This window comes from Panthera onca, chromosome B3 (assembly GCF_046562875.1).
Source record: "Panthera onca isolate mPanOnc1 chromosome B3, mPanOnc1 haplotype 2, whole genome shotgun sequence".
Taxonomy (NCBI): Eukaryota; Metazoa; Chordata; class Mammalia; order Carnivora; family Felidae; genus Panthera; species Panthera onca.
The window spans coordinates 111,996,549-112,016,438 of NC_138344.1; the positions used below are offsets into that span (position 1 = coordinate 111,996,549).

The 19,890-nt window shown below is 35.9% G+C and overlaps 1 protein-coding gene and 1 pseudogene across 15 annotated transcripts in view; both read left to right on the plus strand.

Moving 5' to 3' along the window:
- GPHN (gephyrin) overlaps window positions 1-19,890 on the plus strand; it is a 621,678-nt gene that overhangs the window by 179,445 nt on the left and 422,343 nt on the right. The window lies entirely within an intron of this gene.
- Window positions 557-19,543, plus strand: LOC144616490 (phospholipid hydroperoxide glutathione peroxidase GPX4 pseudogene; annotated as a pseudogene).

Here is a 19,890-nt window from a genome sequence, read left to right on the forward strand (position 1 = left end):
GTCATGGGCATTAAGGAGGACACTTGCTGAGATGAGCACTGGGTGTTATGTGTAAGTGATGAATCACTAAATTCAACTCCTGAAACCATTATTATACTATATGTTAACTAACTTGGATTTAAATTAAAAAGGAAGGAAGGAAGGACAGAAGGAAGGTAAGAAAGAAAGGAAGAAAAGGAAGGAAGGGAAAGAAAGAGAAAGAAAGAAAGATCAATCAATCAATCAGTCTGCTTTCCTGGAACTTTTATAAGGAATCTGAATTGAACTTTTATTTTTTAATTTTTTTTAAACTTTTTAACATTTATTTATTATTGAGAGACAGACAGAGCATGAGCTTGGGAGGGGAAGAGAGAGGAGGAGACACAGAATCTGAAGCTGGCTCCAAGTTTTGAGCTGTTATCACAGAGCCCGATGCAGGGCTTGAACTCAAAAACTGCAAGATCGTGATCTGAGCTGAAGTCGGACGTTTAACCAACTGAGCCACCCAGGTGCCCCTCGATTGAACTTTTAGTAGCCTCTCTAGGCCAGAAGCCAAGCCAAGTGCTTGCCATCAGACATGTCTGCAATACCTGTAGATGTGGGCAAATTCCTCTTCCGGAGGTCCCCAAAATACCAAGGTTCCTGCGTCCAACAAGAAGTGACATTCTTTACTCACCTGGTAAGGCTGTTGGGAACTCTATAATCAAGGTTATTATAAGGTCAGCATTTCCAAGGGGCTCTTTTGGCTTCATTCTTCATACAGTCAACCTTAGTTCCTTAAAACTGTATGGTCATATCTGAGTCTATGCATGTCTCTCAAATATGACATTCTAGTCAAAGCCTTGATAAAATAACCAATATTTTCAATGGTGTCCTGTTACAAGAACAGATTCTTACTGAACTTATACAAGTAACTATGATTGCCAAGATGAAAGAAAGAGTATTCACTGAGAGTGTCGGTATTTCAGAGGGTTCAGGTAGAGGGTTTAAATGCTTCAAGCTGTTCATAAAGGAATGTTTTTTCATATTTATGTGGTCATGGATATTTTAAGAGAATGTTTCCCTAAACTGGAAGAGCAAACATTAGAGAATCAGGTTTCAAATAAGAGTCACAAAAACTGTAATCATCTTCCTCAGTTGATTCAGTTCCATGTTACTAATTCTTGTTCAGTTTGAATGCAGCTTTTAATTAGTTCCAGAATTCTTAACAATTTTAGTTTTATGATTTTAAAGATAACAAAAACCTGTATCATCAGAAGCCCTTTTTTATGAATCTCCTTTAAGGTGAAATACATTTTGCAAGAGAATAAAAACTCAAGAGTTGAGATGACTCATTACCCATGTTTGGTGCCAAAATGGTATGATTTGATCTGGGATCTGGAAATGAATGGTCAAGAAAGAATTCTTTAGACATTTTTGGTGAAAAGGTGGTTTTATTAATGCACAGGGACAGGACCTATGGGCACAAAGAGCTGCACTGGGATTGTGAGGAGCGATTGATTATATACTTTTCAGTTGGAAGGGGTAGAGACAAAGGAAGTTTCCAAAAGGATTCTGATGTGGTAAAGAAGACATACAGGATTCTGGAGGTCTAGCTAAGGTTGTTTTTTTTTCCTCTAACAAGGCATTAACATTAAGATGGTTGGGAGTTCCTGGAGGAAAGCCATACTCTTCTGTCTCAAGTATTTGTCAGTGGGCTGCAAATTATACAGAGATTTAATTTTATCTACATTTCCTTGTTTTGTTTTGTTTTTAGAATTTTTGGTAAATATATGACCCCTTTATTTAATTTTTTAATTTTTTTTTAAATATAATTTATTATCAAGTTAGCTAACATGCAGTGTATACAGTGTGCTCTTCAGTTTGGGAGTAGATTCCCATAATTCATCACTTACATACAACACCCAGTGCTCATTCCAACAAGTGCCCTCCTTAATGCCCTTCACCCATTTCCCCTCTCTTCCTGCTGTCCCCCTATCAATCCTCAATTTGTTCTCTGTATTTAAGAGTCTCTTATGGTTTGCCTCCCTCTTTGTTTGACCTATTTTTTCCTCTTCCCTTCCCCCATGGTCTTCTGTTAAGTTTCTCCAGTTCTACATATGAGTGAGAACAAATGATATCTGTCTTTCTCTGCCTACTTATTTCACTTAGTGTTAATACCCTCTGTGTATTACCCTCCATCCATGTTGTTGCAAATGGCAAGATTTCATTCTTATTGCCACGTACTGTTCCATTGTATATATAAGCCACATCTTTATCCATTCATCAGTTGATGGACATTTGAGCTCTTTCCATAACATGGCTATTGTTGAAAGAGCTACTATAAACTTTGGGGTTCATGTGCACCTATGAATCAGCACTCCTATATCCTTTGGATTAATTCCCAGTAGTGCTATTGCTGGGTAGTAGGGTAATTCTATTTTTAATTTTTTGAGGAATCTCCACACTGTTTTCCAGAGCAGCTGCACCAGTTTGCATTCCCACCAACAGTGCAAGAGGATTCCCATTTCTCCAAATCCTCGCCAACATCTGTTTCCCGAGTTGCTAATTTTAGCCACTCTGACTGGTGTGAGGTAGTATCTCAGTGTGGTTTTGATTTGTATTTCCCTGATGATGAGCAATGTTGAGCATCTTTTCATGTGTCTGTTGGCCATCTGGGTGTCTTTTTTGGAAAAGTATCTGTTCGTATCTTTTGCCCATTTCTTCACTGGATTATTTGTTTTTCAGGTGTTGGGTTTGGTAAGTTCTTTATAAATTTTGGATACTAACCCTTTATCTGATATTTCATGTGCAAATATATTCTCGGTTGCCTTTTAGTTGATTGTTTCTTTTGCAGTGCAGAAGCTTTTTATCTTGATGAGGTCCCAATAGTTCATTTTGGCTTTTGTTTCCCTTGCCTTTGGAGACGTGTCGAATAAGAAGTTGCTGCAGCTGAGGTCGAAGAGGTTGTTGCCTGTTTTCTCCTCTAGGGTTTTGATGGTTTCCTGTCTCACGTTTAGGTCTTTAATCTCTTTTGAGTTTATTTTGTGTATGGTGTAAGAAAGTGGTCCAGTTTCATTCTTCTGCATGTTGCTGTCCAGTTCTCCCAGAACCATTTGCTAAAGAGACTGTCTTTTTTCCATTGGATACTCTTTCCTGCTTTGTCAAAGATTAGTTGGCCATACGCTTGTGGATCCAATTCTGGGTTCTCTATTCCATTTCATTGGTCTGTGTCTGTTTTTGTGGCAGTAGGAACTCTGTCTGGTTTGGGAATCAAGGTAATGCTGGCTTCATAGAGTCTGAAGCTTTCTTCCCATTTCTATTTTTTGGAGCACCTTGAGAAGAATAAGTATTAACTCTGCTTTAAATGTCTTGTAGAATTCCTCTGGGAAGCCATCTGGCCCAGGACTCTTACTTGTTGGGAGATTTTTGATAACTGATTCAATTTGTTTGCTAGTTAAGGGTCTGTTCAAATTTTCTATTTCTTCCCATTTGAGTTTTGTTAGTGTGTGGGTGTCTAGGAATTTGTCCATTTCTTCCAGGTTGTCCAGTTTGTTGGCATATAATTTTTCATAATATTCTCTAATAATTGTTTGTATTTCTATGGTGTTGGTTGTGATCTATCCTCTTTCATTTATGATTTGTCTATTTGGGTTCTCTGTCTTTTCTTTTTGAGAAGTCTGGTAGGGGTTTATCAATTTGGTTTATTTTTTCAAAAAACCATCTTTTAGATTCATTGATCTGTCCTGGTTTTTTTTTTTTTTTTTTTTTTTTGGATTCTCTATTGTTTATTTCTGCTCCAATCTTTATTATTTCTCTTATTTTTCTGGCTTTGGGGTTTCTTTGCTGTTTTGCTTCTCGTTCTTTTAGGTGTGCAGTTAGGTTTTGTATTTCAGATTTTTCTCGTTTCTTGAGATAGGCATGGATTGCAATGTATTTTCCTCTTAGGATTGCCTTTGCTGCATCCCAAAGGGTTTTCATTTTCATTTGTGTGTTTTCATTTTCATTTGCTTCCATTCATTTTTAAATTTCTTCTTTAATTTCCTGGTTGACCCATTCATTCTTTAGTAGGGTGTTCTTTAACCTCCATGCTTTTGGAAGCTTTCTAATATTTTCTTGTGGTTGATTGCAAATTTCATAGTGTTGTGCTCTGAAAATATGCATGGTATGATCTCAATTCTTTTATATTTATTGAGGGCTATTTTGTGACCAGGTATGTGATCTATCTTGGAGAATGTTCCGTGTGCACTTGAGAAGAATGTATTCTGCTGCTTTTGGATGAAAAGTTCTGAATATATATGTCAAGTCCATCTGGTCCAGTGTATCCTTCAAGGCCATTGTTTCTTTATTGATTTTCTGCCTAGATGATCTGTCTGTTGTTGTAAATGGAGTATTAAAGTCCCCTGCATTAGTGTATTCTTATCAATAAGATTGCTTATGTTTGTAACTAATTGATTAATGTATTTGGGTGCTTCTAAGTTGGGGACATAAACATTTACAATTGTTAGCTCTTCTTGATGGATAGACTCCATAATTATGACATAATGCCCTTCTTCATGTGTTATTATAGCCTTTAGTTTAAAATCTAGTTTGTCTGATGTAAGTATGGCAACTCTAGCTTTCATTTGACTTCCCATAGCATGATAGATGGTTCTCCATCCCCTCAATTTCAATCTGAAGGTGTCCTCAGGTCTTAAATGAGTCTTTTGTAGACAGCATATAGATGGATCTTGTTTTTGTATCCATTCTGATAGCCTATGTCTTTTGATTGGGGCATTTAGTCCATTTACATTCAGAGTGATTATTAAAAGATACAGATTTGTGTCATTGTGTTATCTGTAGGTTTTATGCTTGTGGTGATATCTCTGGTCCTTTGTATTCTTTGGAGCATTCCACTGACAGAGTCCCCCTTAGGATCTCTTGCATGGCTGGTTTAGTGGTCATGAACTCTATTTTTTGTTTGTCTGGGAAAGCCTTTATCTCTCCTTCTATTCTGAATGACAGCTTTGCTGGATAAAGAATTCTTGGCTGCATATTTTTCCTAGTCAGCACATTGAATGTTTCCTGCCATTCCCTTTGGGCCTGCCAGGTTTCAGTGGACAGGTCTGTTACTACCCTTATGCATCTACCCTTGTCAGTTAAGGTCCGTTTGTCCCTAGCTGCTTTCAGAATTCTCTTTATCATTGTATTTTGTGAGTTTCACTATTAGGTGCCATGGTGAAGACCTATTCTTGTTGAATCTGAAGGGAGTTCTCTGTCTGGATTTAATGTCTGCTTCCTTCCCCAGATTAGGGTAATTCTCAGCTATAATTTCTTCAAGTAAACCTTCTGCCCCTTTCTCTCTTCTTCTGAAACTCCTATGATACGGATATTATTACATTTCATTGAATCACTTAGTTCTCTAATTCTCCCCTCATGGTCTAGTATTTTCTTATGTCTCTTTTTCTCAGCTTCATAATTTTATCTTCTATTTCACTTATTCTCCCCCTCTGCTTCCTCCATCTTTTCTGTCACTGTATCTAGTTTATTTTGTTCCTCATTTACAGCATTTCTTAATTCATCATGACTGTTTCTTAGTTTCTTGATCTACAGCAATAGATTTTCTGCTGCCTTCTATGCTTTTTGCAAGCCCAGCTATTAGTCTCATGACTATTATTCTAAATTCTTGATTAGATATATTGTTTATATCTCTTTTGAGCAATTCTTTGTCATTTCTTCCTGAAATTTCTTTTGTGGGGAATTCTTCCATTTCACTATTTTTGCTAGTTTTCTGTCCTTTATGTGTTTTAAAAGCTTGTTATGTGTCCTGTACCAGCAAGCACTACTATATCAAAGAGGGGTCATATGCTGTCCAAGGCCTGGCCCTTCAGGAGGTGTTTTTGGAGTGTGCTGTGTGCTCTCTTTTGTTGTGACTCTGGTTGCTTTATCTCCCTACTCGTAGTGGTGGTTTGGACCTTCCATCAGGTATCCTTTGATTTGTTCATTGAGGTAACCTGGAAAAAATTTAAAAAGAGGGGTGGTTATGGAAGAAGCCTATCCCATACAAAGAGAAATGATAGGAGTGGGGATAAAGAAAAGAATCAGAGAAACTATACAGCTTAATCCAGAGAGAGAGAGAGAGAGAGAGAGAGAGAGAGAGGAAAATAAGAAGGAGATACAGAAGTGGTATAAAAAGAATAGGTTAAAAATGTCTGCTTAAACAAACCAACAACCAGAATAGAGAAGGGAAGAAATAAGAGGAAGAAAAGGAAGAAAAAAAATATATATATGTATTTACAAAATAGGAATTGACCAAGAATCAGATCAGAAAACGCAAAACTGCTGGGTTCCTTGGAACTGATGGCTGTGTTGGTCTGGAGGAGGGGCTGTCTGTTTCCATCATTGTCAAGCTTGCTTGGGTAGATAGACAGTTACCAGGCACAGAGGAGTGCAGTTTGCTGTAGGCAGGTCCTTCTCCACTGTGGGCCTGCAGTCCCTTCCCTGAACCTCCATCTTGTTGGTGATGGGAAAAAAAATGGTGACACCCCAATGTCTTCTCCCCGAACCGGGTGTTCCAGACCACTTTTTTTCAGGCCTTCCTCATAATGCCATGTGGGCGCAAGTGGGCTGGTTTGTCCTGCTTCACAGTCTCCTGGGGCACCCAGGTGCTACACTGGGATTCAAAACCAGATGTCTTAAAGGATCTGTGCTCCACACGCCCTGGTTCCAGGGTAGTGTCACTCTATACAGCCAGCCAACACAGAGCCTCTGGGTGGCAGGCACCTGCATGGTCTTTTGTCCTTAAAGCCGCTAATACCTTCTTCCCACAGCACTTAAGGAAGGGGACTGCTTTTTCCTACTGTGCCTCTGAACTAGCTACTGTGCCCGGGGCTGGCTCCACTCCCCTCCACCCGCCCCGTGATTGTACTGGGCAACAGGCCCTGTTCCACAGAAATCCCCGCAACTCTGGATCAAGTTAGAATTAGTTCTTTCTCTGCTTTTTCCATTCCCCAGTCCATGGTTTTTCTCTTGTCCAAATACAATCCTATACTTCCTTCCATAGCCTCTCTTTCTCTTCCTGATGTCTCTCCACAGAGGGGGATCCCTCCCCTCCATGCCTACCCTATCTGTTTCATCTCTCCCAATTCACAATTACACACCTATGGCCTGCCAGGTTGTCCCTCTGGGCCCCTGGAGATGTTTCTATCACTCTGTAGTCTGGATTCTTGGAATTGTAAATCTTCTGGCCTCAATACTGCTGTGTTTGAAGAATGATGGAACTTCGGGTCCCCCTACTTCTCTTCCCTGTTGACTCTTCCCTATGTTTTCCTTTGCTTTTGTTCTCCACATCATTTGTTTATTTCTCAACTAATTTGTATAGGAAGATATTATATAATGCCTCATTGTATCAGTAAAGTTCATGTTGTGGCCCTATTGTCTGAACATCTTCCTACAGATTTAGATTAATGAAAGATTAGCAGGATTTTGTAAACAACTATTCTTTAAAATATAAAAGAAAATAACAATAAAAACAGGAGTGAAAGCACTTGAGGGGAGGAACTTCATCAGTTACATTCAGTTTGTTTCTTCATTGCTTGTCAGTCTCTCATACTTAGTAATTTTCTTAAATAAGAATACCTAATTTAAAATTTTGGTTTTCCCACTTACATGTCATCAGAAAGTATAAAGTATTTTAAAGAGAGTGCATCTCCTTTTCAACAGAGCCTTCATTTAGGAGAGAGTATTTGAGTATCAATATCCAGAGATAAGCTGCATTACAGGGGCACCCTTGTGGCTATAAAAAAAGAATATGAATTGTTTGGGGAACAATGAATGTTCAGAGCATTATGTGTATAAAGGAAAGTAATGGGAAGCTATGTTGGAGGAAGAGACTTGAATGACAAAGGGAAGGAAAGTTTGAGCAAGAAATGCATGTTTACAGTATTCATTATAAGGATCATTAACTGACAGTAGTGTGCATGCTCCCGGACTGGTTCTGGGAGCACATGGAGATTATGAATGCTATTGTACATACTTTACATACTACTCCCATAAGTCATCATTGGTTCTAAGTTATTCAAATTTCAAAAGTTCATTGATATTTTTATATTAAGCTGTTGAAATACTAGAATTGCTTCTACAAATGCCATATAGTTTCTAGTTATCAATCGTATAGTATCTTGCTCCTCTTTGTTTATAATTCCCAGAATGTGTTCAGGGATTTGGAATCTTAGAAGTCTATTTTCCAAAATACTTTCTGTGTCATATGAGTTATGTTAAAGTGAATCTAATCTTAGTCTGTGCATCATCACCTTTCAGAAGCTGCAAGTTAACCAGGTCGTGATATATCTTTTTTACACATATATGGATATAAAAATAGCACTACATGTATAAAATTTCTTTTTTATGAGCTTGAGAAATATTATTTCTCTCTGTATTTTATTCTCACATTATTTAAACTCCCTACGTTGTATTTTCTCCCTTTGTTTTATGCTGCTTTTATTTTCTGTAGCCAATTTAATCAGATCTGATGCCTTGCCCACAAGTAGAATATCTGTTAAGGGAATGAATAGGGGGTGCCTGGGTAGCTCAGTTGGTTATGTGTGTGACTCTTGATTTCAGCTCAGGTCATGATCTCAAGGTTCCTGGGATCAAGCCCTGCCTTGGGCTCTGAGCTGATAGTGTGGAGCCTGCTAGAGATTCTATTCTCTCTCCCTCTATTTCTGCCCCTCCTCTGCTGGCATTCGTGCTCTCTCTCTCTCTCTCTCTCAAAATAAATAAGCATTAATTTTTTTTTTTAAAGGGAATGAATGAGTTCTGGTGGAGTAGTATCTGGTAAAATAATTGACATAAAAAAAGCAGTATAGCACAACAGTTAAGAGCTTGATAACTTGGATTGAAATAGTGTGCTTTTCACTTAGCATTGCTTTTTTAACCCCTGAGCCTCAGTTTCCATACCTTCAAAATTGGGTACTAATCTTACCCACTATATAGGATTATTGTGAGGACAAAATGAGATAATAAGTAAAAGCTCTTAGAATAGATTTTGCTAAGTGGAAAGTGTTGAATAGATGCTATCTCTCAATCATTACTTTTTTAACTTGAGTTACTTATGTTATCTGAGAAAGCAATAAAGATAATTTACTAGAATAGTTCTCAAACTTTATTGGGCAAATTTTATTGTACAAATGGTAAGAATTTATTAAATTGTATATTACTAGGTCATAGGTGAGAGATTCTGATTTATGAGAATAGGGGTAACCCCCCAAAATTTGCAATTTTAGGAAGCATCAAAGGTAAGCCTGTTATAGGATATGTTTTCAGAAATTTTCCTTGAATTTCAGAAAATGTTAACAGTTTCACTACTGTGGTAAAAAAATCAATGTATTGGATATTGCTACTCGCCATGTAAGCCATACAATTTTAGAAACAAATGTGGCATTTCTAAATTTTTTTTAATGTTTATTTATTTTTGAGAGAGAGAGAGAACATGTGAGTGGGTAAGGGGCAGAGAGAGAGGGAGACACAGAATCAGAAGCAGGCTCTAGGCTCTTATCTGTCAGCATAGAGCCTGACTCAGGGCTTGAACCCACAGACCGTGAGATCATGACCTGAGCTGAAGTCGAATGCTTAACCAGCTGAGCCACCCAGGTGCCCCACTGCAGGTTTTTTAAGAGAAATTATTTCATTTTATAATATTCAGCATAGAATCACAGGATGGTTATGCAGTTCATACATGGCACTTAATAGATCAGTAAAGTCCTTCTGATAACTAAGTATCAAAATTGCTACTTTACTTTAATATTTATAATGTACCATGTTCATAAATCTGGTGCTTCGCATCGCAATTACTATTATTGTAATCAGCTCTAAATCAGCTCTTTCAACTGAAAGACATACAAGTAACAGCTACTGCTAATAAGTCCTTTTAAAATTAGAAAGTGTAAATTATCAAGTAGTGCCACAAATTAAACACTTCTTTGGAAGACACATCAAATATGCCTTGTTATTCACTGTTAAATTAATAAAAAGACACTATTCTTAAACATGTACTACAGTGCTTTCTTTTTAGCTTTATGCCAGAAAAAATTTGGAATAATTAACACTCCCAAGCTCTCAGGAGGCTATCTGTCAGTAGAAGTGTAACAGCAGAAGTAAAAGAATTTTGAAATTCATAAAAGGCAGAGCTTAATTAAATTCACAACAAATTCTAATTAGAAGATGGTAGTGTTGTAAAGTTGAGTTCCGGTGAATACTTAGTATATTTTTTACTATTAGTGATGAGTAAATCAACCCAGTAATGAATCCCTTTTTATATTTTCCTACACCTAATTGCACTTGCTAGACAATCTTTTTTCAAAGATACTATGAAATCTCTTAATTTTTATTGGTTGGTAAATGAACAAAGTGCTAGTTGACAATATGATGATTTTGTGTTATAACTAGTTTGCATTTATATAGTGTATTTCTCTTACGAGTGAGGTCGGATATTTCATAAAAGGTTTTATCAGAAAATCCCTATGAACAAAACAGAAATTCATATACTTAAGAGACAAATCCTTACTTGCTCACAAACCACTAGAAACAATATATTGATCCATCTTTAAAAATATGTACAAATATCTGATTTATGTGTAGAAAGTTGCAGTTTTAAAAACCAAAAAAAGTTGAATAAATTATATAATATAAAAATTATGAAAATATTCTGTAATGTAATTTATGGTGGCAGAAATCTGAAAGTAATTGCCTAGGGGAGAGGAAGTTTACTGAAAAAGGGTCATGTTGAAACTTTCTGGGGTGATGAGAATATCCTGTATCTTGTTTGGATGGCAGTGTCATAAGTATATAAAATTGTCAAAACTTATCAAACACAACACCCAAGGTCTTTGCATTTTATTGTATGCTAACCTCATATGAGCATTTGAGTAGGGGTATAATATGATTAAATTTGCATTTAAAATCAATTTAGCAATGTTGAAGAAAATGGAATGTATGGAAAATAAAAGTTATGTCTTCTGTAGGCCCTAATAGTTAATGGTTTCTCAGAAAGAAAAGTGGCAATTATCTTTGTTTTGTTTTTGTATAGAACAAGAGAGTCTTAGGAAATTTTTTTCTTATCTGCTGTAATCCTGGTGTGATCTCCCACCAAGATTGTAAAAGCATTGGAAGCCTTTTGAATTTTTGTTGGGACTTTAATTCATGAAAGCCCACCAGCTAGCTGTCGCCAAGACTGTCATGTGCTATATCACTCCTGGTGAAGTTAATTAAAAAAAAAAAAACTTTATGTAATATTGATAAGCATATTGATTGCTGCAGCAAAGAAGGATGAACGCCAGAAGAACTGGGATGCTGTTTTAGAGGGACTTAATAGGGATTTATCATAGGAGTTAGGCTTGTGCCTAAATGTGGTTCCCTTGCACTCAGTCTCCTCAATGCAGAGTCTGCTCGGCTCCACCTGGATTTCTTCTATTCCAGCAACCTGGTTATTCTCTCAAGACTTTCAACTGGAGATGATCAGAAGCCCATCTCTCTGGGATCACCGTCCTTCACTGCCTGAGTTTCACTGTTTGAATACCATAGTTTTATATATTTTGCCTGAATTTTTTTAGTTGTTTTAGGCAGTACAGAAAATCCAGTCTCTGTTATGCCATCTTAGTCAGAAGTCAAAATTCTGGAATTGTTTTTAAAAGAAAATATTGGGGGAGGATAATGTGTGGGCAGACAAAAAAAAAAAATGTTAGTATGCCAAGGCTTATTTGGAAGACATGAAAGGCCACAAAGCTTAAATGACAGAACAAAAGTAATATTAAAATATTCACAAGTAGTTTTGTAAAACTAGTTTCAGGAATAGATTTTGATCTGTGGAAAGAGATGCATTTTAGCTAAGTTGTACTCAGTAATATTGATTAATATGCACTAAATAATTATTCCAAGGTTTAGAAAAAGTGCAGGGCTCAACAGGTGCACCCATCCATTAGTAATTGTGGTTACTTAATAATGAAAGTAAAATATTATTTTTCTTTACATTTTTGTGGTTTTAAAATATAGCTAGTAAGTTGTTAGGACATAAAAATGTATTGTGTTGTTTAGAACTTCTTAATAAACAGAACTCTATTTCTTTTGACTTGGGAATGTCATAAAAGATGATTGAGACACTAAGGGCATCCTGAACTGAGAAAGTTTGGGACTCTGTCATGTAGCCAATTTTTGTTTTTTTTTTAATTGCTTCAAGTGTGATTTCAGTCATTTTTGATGGCATTTTCCTGGAGATCTTGTCTTTGGCAGTCAGTATAGATACGTTTTTGTTGGTAACTGATGTATAGAGTACTATGGAAGTACAGAGAATGAGAAGTATTATTTTCTGGGTGCTTACTGTGCTGTAGGCATTATTTTTTAATCTCATCTAACACTTGGCAACAATCCTGAGTTGAGTGTTATTCCCATTTAATAGGTAAGGAACCAAAGATCAAAGAAATTAATTATTTTGCTGAAGGCTACACATCTAAATGGGTGAAACTTGCATTTAAATCCAGTTCCAAAGCTTGTGCAGTTTTCATTGTGGAGGTCACATGATTTTCCTATTTCTGGCAACCCTGTAATGAAGGCTTCTTGAAGTGATACTGAAGGTATTATTTTCAACTTAGGGAAGTTAATTAGATGGAGGATCAAGGGAACAAAAATTACTATGTGTTAGATTTGAGGATTGGAAGTAAACACTAAAGATTAGATTTTTATGTTAATTCTTAGTCCCTATTGTACATGCTGGCTTTTTTTGCATCATTTGATGGATTATTAGATTTTTTAGTATTTTCAGTAACCTTATTTCCATAGTAGACAATAGTGAGAATTGTTATAGTGTACACATAGTTATGTTTAGTCATCTACAGTTTATAGTCCATAGAAGTCTCATTATACAGAGTTAGTTTTTCACTGTGAATTTTTCATTTTGAATGTGTTCTTACCTTTGTGCTTCTAGAACATAAAGACATTTCTTGATCCAATAAAAGGCCTTTTATTATTTGTTATTCGTTATCTCCTTCTGGAACTTTTACAGTATTTGGAATTATGTCAACCATTCTCCATATCTCTTTACCTCTGTTTTGAGTTTTCTATATTTTTGCCTCTTTTTGTTGCAGTCTGTGTCATTTCTTAAGACTTGTCTTCCAGTTTATAAATTCTCTTTTCAACTATGTCTAATCTCCTTCCATCTTCTTTTTCACCAAATCCTAAAATATTATTAGATGTTTTATTCATGGATGTCCTGGCTGGTTATTTTCAAATCTGCTTAGATAGATTTCTTATATTTAGTGCTTTCTGTAGGCACATTAAGTACATTAATGTTCTTTATCTCATAATTCTAATACAGTATTTTCAGGTCAGATTCTGTAGTTTGATTTTTCTACATATACTTCCTATGGTAGTTTTTTGTTTGTTTTGGAGACTTTTGAATGTGTGAATTCATCCCTTTGCAGGAAATGTGATTCTCCCATGCATGTGGAGGTAGTACCAACTCTGGAACTACCAGATTTTTGAGTGGTATGAATTTAGGCCATAAACCTACATAAGTGTTGGTTTGTGGTTATTAATTCTCAAAGGAGTCTTTTTTTCTCCTTTCATATCTTTCTATTCTACCTAGTTCCCAGGAGACAGGCATATATATCTGTAACCTCCCTGTTTGGGGTTTTGTTTATATTATGTTTATTTGTTTATTTTTCATAGTTTATGATTTACAGAGTCTTGAATGCGGATTTTAAATAATATGACTTCACATCCAGATTGAGCTCTAAATTCTGGGCCCTTAAAAATAGGACTCTTAATGACCAAACTGTAGGCCACACATCAGCAGATGCCACCAAGGTTCAGCAAATACTAGCCTTAGAATTCTTAACTATCTGGATTTCTGCCCCCTTTTTTCTTATAGTCTTTTATAAATTCTTTAGTTTTCAGTGAGCCCAGCCACTGAATAAATAAGCTTTTAAATAAGTTTTTAAAAACATATTTTACTCAACTTTATTAGATATGCTATACAAGGGGGGGAGTTAACTAAATATCTTGGTCTGTCATTGTACATAAAGACAGCTCATTTGATTTTCTGTAATCTGTACTCATGGGAGTCTTCAGAAGCAAGTTACAAACTTTAGAACTCTTTCATGTGGATTTGCTGTTAACTTTACACAGAGGTGGAATTAGATAGAACTCTTTTCCCTGGCCATGTATAACCAAGTTACTCTTGATTTTCCAAGGAACATTTAAAATCACAAAATATGTATGAAAAGGTATACTGACATGGTAGTGGTGTTAGGAAACCAGTTGTTACCTATTTTATATTCATTCTTGAATTTTATCTCAAAACAGTAACATGAAATTAAAGTTAGAAATTGGAGCAATGTTAATTCAAAACTCTTTTCTGTTTTATTTTAAACTGTCAAACTAAAACAGATATTCTTCCTACCCCAAAATAGTTACATTAAGAACAGTCTGTTGTCAACAGAAGTCATTCTATTATAGTTATTCTATTATAAAGGGTATCGTTTCTATTTAAAATGCTAAGCTACAAATATTTAGCCTTTTGAGCCATCTGCTCTGCTAAATACCCATAAGTATTTTAGACTAAAATCTGAAAAATGGAAATACTTCAAAACCTTTACATTGTTGACTTTTGATTTTGTACAGCATGTCTTATTTTGAGTAGAAATAGAATGATGTAGAAAGTTTACTTGCAAAATATTCCATTATCCTCATTAAAAAAAATAGAGTTTTAAACTCTCGTATAGAAAGGACCCTCTATATCTGGATGAAATTATTTTGTTAAAAATATCTAATTCTTTAAATAAATATAAACAAAAACTCTACTCAGTATATTTATTCCAACAATAAATATATTTGGCTCCTTAAATTTAGAGTTCTGTTAGGTAAATTTATGTTTAAAATCATTACCTTGATTAAGAATCTTCTGTTAGAAATGTTTAGGAAAGTTTGCTCCCCACCTTGTAATGAAATTTTAATAATTGTCTTTATAACTCCAGGAAATTAATTAATGTCTTCAATTAGCCATTTTTATGAGTTACATGTTTTATTGAATACTTTATATTTCCTTTTTTTTTTAAGTTTATTTCTTATGAAAGAAGGAGAGTGCACAAAGGAGGGTCAGAGAAAGGAGAGGGAGAGAGAGAATCCCATGCTGGCTCTGCACTGTCAATGCATTGCCTCACGTGGGGCTCAATCTCAGGAACCATGAGATCATGACATGAGCTGCAATCAAAAGTCGGATGTTTAACTGAGTCACCTATGTGCCCCTATATTTCCTTTTTTAAAAAAAATTTTTTTTAAATATTTTTTTGAGAGAGAGAGAGAGAGAGAGAGACAATGTGAGCAGGGGAGGGGCAGAGAGAGAGGGAGACAGAATCTGAAGCAGGCTCCAGGCTCTGAGCTGTCAGCACAGAGCCCGACATGGGGCTCGAACTCACGAGCTGTGAGATCATGCCCTGACCCGAAGTCGGACGCTTAACCGACTGAGCCACCCGGGTGCCCCTATTTCCTTTTTAAATAGCATTCTATTAAACTGTTAAACATGTGGAGAAAGCTTAGTCACCCTTACACTCCCTCCACCATCACTCATACAAAAACACTCAACTCCCATTCCCAGAGGACTGGAAACAGGGAAGAATGAAGCATTACAGCTGGACAAAACAGGAGTTGAAGAAAATTGCATGAGAAGTAACTATGAACTGATTTTAGAATGAATTTATAATTCAAATTCAAATATCACTTGTACAAAAAACCTTAAATATGTGAATTTTGTTTATTGTAGGCCATGACTTCAGGTGCTTCTGAGCACCTGACAGAAAGAAATGTAAATTCTCTGGTGAATATACTTTACTTTTAAATTAAAAGAAATACCACAAATTATTTCCCAATGAATCTGAAAAGCCCAATGAATATGAATATGAAAGGAAATAAGGTGCCATGAATGAGAATTAGCAGAAACATTAGACAGGTTTGTGCCATTTCATTGTGGTTTCTATTCCATTTGGACATGATTGAATATGCCACTGAATCTGTATAATACTTACTGCAGAAATTCATTGTGCGTGTGTGTGTGTGTATGCGTATGTTTATAATGTCCCAGTCCCTATTAGGATTCATTTCTGGAAGCACTGGTAGTAAGAACCAAGAGCCATGGCCTGAGGTTGAAGAAATATGTGGTGGAGTTCAAGCCATGCTTGTATTCTTGGTTGGAAGTTTCCTTTCAGGACTTTGAAAATGCCATGCTACTCTCTTCTGTCCTACAAAGTTTCTAATAAAAATCAGCTGAGGAAATCGTATGTGAGTTCTCTCATATGTAACAAGTTGATTTTCTTTTGCTGCTTTTAAGATTTTCTTTATATCTTTAATTTTTTAAGTGTTTATTTTAATTCTAGTTAGTTAACATATAGTGTAGTATTAGTTTCAGGTGTAAAATATAGTGATTCAACATTTCTATATAATACCTGGTGCTCATCACAAAGGTACTCCTTAATCTCATCACCTATTTTACCCATCCCCCCACCCACCTTCCCTTTGGTAACCATCAGTTTGCTCTTTATAATTAAAAATTTATTTCTTAGTTTATCTCTCTCCCTATTTTGCCCTTTGCTCATTTGTTTTGTTTCTTACGTTTTACATATGAGTGAGATCATATGGTATTTATCTTTCTCTGACTGACTTATTTTGCTTAGCATAATACTCTCTGGCTCCATCACATTGTTTCAAATGGCAAGAGGTCATTCTTTTTGATGGCCGAGTAATATTTCATTGTATGGATATGCTACATCTTCTTTGTCCATTCATCAGTCAATGGACACTTGGGCTAGTTCCATAATTTGACTATTATAGATCATGCTGCTATAAAGATCAGGCTACACATATCCCTTTGAATCAATATTTTTGTATCCTTTGGGGAAATACCTAGTAGTGCGATTGCTAGATCATAGGGTAGTTCTATTTTTAACTTTTTGAAGAACCTTCATACTGTTACTACAGTGGCTGCACCAGTTTGCATTCCCACCAACAATGCAAGAGGGTTCCTCTTTGTATCCTTGCCAACACCTGTTGTTTCTTGTGTTATGACTTTAGCCATTCTGACAGGTATGAGGTGGTACTTCATTGTAGTTTTGATTTGCATTTCCCTGATGATGAGTGATGTCAAGCATCTTTTCATGTGTCTGTTGGCCATTGATATATCTTCTTTGGAATAATATCTATTCATGTCTTCTGACCATGTTTTAATTGGATTATTAGTTTTTTGGATGTTGAATTTTGTAAGTCCTTTATATATTTTGGATACTAACCCTTTATCTGATATGCAGATTGCAAATATCTTCTCCCATTCCGTAGGTTGCCTTTTAGTTTTGTTGATTGTTTCCTCCACTGTACAGAAGCTTTGTATTTTAATGAAGTTCCAATAGTTTATTTTTGCTTTTGTTTCCCTTGCCTCAGGGGATATATCTACAAAGAAGTTGCTATAGCCGACATAACCAAAGAGGATATTGCCTGTGTTCTTTTCTAGGATTTTTATGGTTTCAAGTCTCACATTTAGGTCTTTAATCCATTTTGAGTTTATATTTGTGTATGGTGTAAGAAAGTGGTCCAGTTTCATTCTTTCTTCATTTGTGTTGCTCTCCAGTTTAGCCAACACGATTTGTTGAGACTGTCTTTTTCTCATTGGATATTCCTTCCTGCTTTGTCAAAGATTAATTGACCATATAGATGTGGGTTCATTTATAAGTTTTCTATGTTGTTTAATTGATCTGTGTGTCTGTTTTTGTGCCAATACCATACCAGTCCCTAAGAGGCTACATTAATCATGTTTTTTTCCTAAATCAGTATTTTAGATGTAGAATTGATAAAGCAGATATTGAACTTGAAATTAACTATCATTAGCTATAGATTTAAAGAGTATTTTAGATTTGTCACATGTAATGTATTACTGATGTTTTGAATTGTAATATGCTAAAATTTAAGTGAAATGATGAGTTTGGAATTGGTGACTTTGGCTAAGAACATTCGTCATGGCCTGCAATAGTTACCACCATTTCCAAGGGCCATTTTCCTTAGTATCACTTCTCCACTATACTTTATGGTATCTACTACTCAGAATGTAGCCCCCCATATTTCTGACTTAAGGAATTTCTTAATATAAGGACACTTCTGTTTCATAGAACAAGATATGGATATTCTAACTTCTATTTTGTAAGGGAAAACTTGTGATAAATGTAGACAATATGATGAGTTATTGAGAGATCTCACCTCTTTTATTCTTGAAATAAGCATATGTAAAGCTCTTCCTGTTCACAGGCGTATTTCTAGGTTTTGGAGTAGGAAAAAATTGTTCCTGATCTTAAAAAACTTTATGTGGAAAGGTATAAAGCCATGATAATAAAATGGATCAAATAAAATAAATGCCAAAATATAAACAATACAAGATATTATACATCCACATTTAACTGACATCCCCTTAATCAATTCACTAGCTTAACCTGTCTTCTCAATTGCTTATGTAAAACACACTGACAGATGTTCAAAATACAGTAGACCCTTGAACAACATGGGAGTTAGGAGCACTGACCCATTCGATTGAAAATCTGCATGCAACTTTTGACTCATCCTACATTTGCTAATAGACTACTGTTAACCAGAAGCCTTAATGATAACATAGTTGATTAACATGTATTTTCTATGTTATATGTATTATATGCTATATTCTTACAACAAAGTAAGCTACAGAAATGAAAATCTTACTCAGAAAATCATAAGGAAGGAAGCCAGAGCTGCTATGTGGGACTCTAGCTATCACCAGCCAATACCATATGCACATCCTGGGAAGTCTGGCACTATGCTCATTCCATGCATGAGTTGTCAGCCAAGGACATCAAGGGGAGCATAATTAAACTGAACAAGCACCGGGACTTCATGTGTATCATCACCTTTGTGGCCTCACAATGAGTCAAAACAGATATAAATTATACTCAGCTGGTTGCCCTGCACACCCTATAGTCTAAGTGATGTTTATAGATCTTGGTCTTCTCTTGCAAGTAGTTCAGGAGGCAAAAACCAGGTAGTACTGTAGAGACCATCAATTTGCTGCTGGGTATAACATCACACTTCGTATGTACAACATGTATGTGAATGGAGACAATGACCACCTGCTAGAAGTGTATGAAAGTACAGCCCAAGGGGAGAAGAATCCTAGAACATGTCACCAAGTGGAACTTCAAGTTCTCTTGATAAGAACAGCTGTGTTGTTAAGTGGTATGGTCTCATGGAAGAGCCTCTGGTAATAGAGAAGGACTTGCCCTCCCACTTCTTGCTCTACAAGTGTGCACCCCCCACCAAAGCGCACCAACACCACCTGGAGTGTTCCACCTGGCAACCATGAGGGTTTGCCTGAAAACTAGCCTGAGCTTCCTGCTGGAGGAAGGTCACTTACCCTGCCTGGTGGCTTAGTGCCCCCCTCACCCCTAGGTCTCTTGTGGGAATACACAAGACAAATAGGGAAATGCAAATTCCCAATACAAATAAGAAATTAGGAAGAGAAAATACGTTTACAATAATGTAAGTAAAAAGTTGTTATTTAAGTGGATCAACATAGTTTAAACCCATGTTGTTCAAGGATCAACTGTATACTAAACATTTGCCATTAGAGTGCTAGGCTACTCTCTAGAATAATTCCCAGCAGTTGACATTTATACTTCTAAGAATCAGTTGTATTTATCCAAAACCATTTTATGCCAGTAGATCTTTTCATTGTAATTGCTGAGTTAAATGTTAAAAGTTTTTAAATAAGTGAAAAATTTATTTCTGTTTCTATAAACTTGGGGAAGATTATAAAGTTGAGTTACTAAATATTGTTTTTAAATTAGATATGGTTAGATTATATATGAGGTAAAATCAGAAATCTATTCTAATGATTGT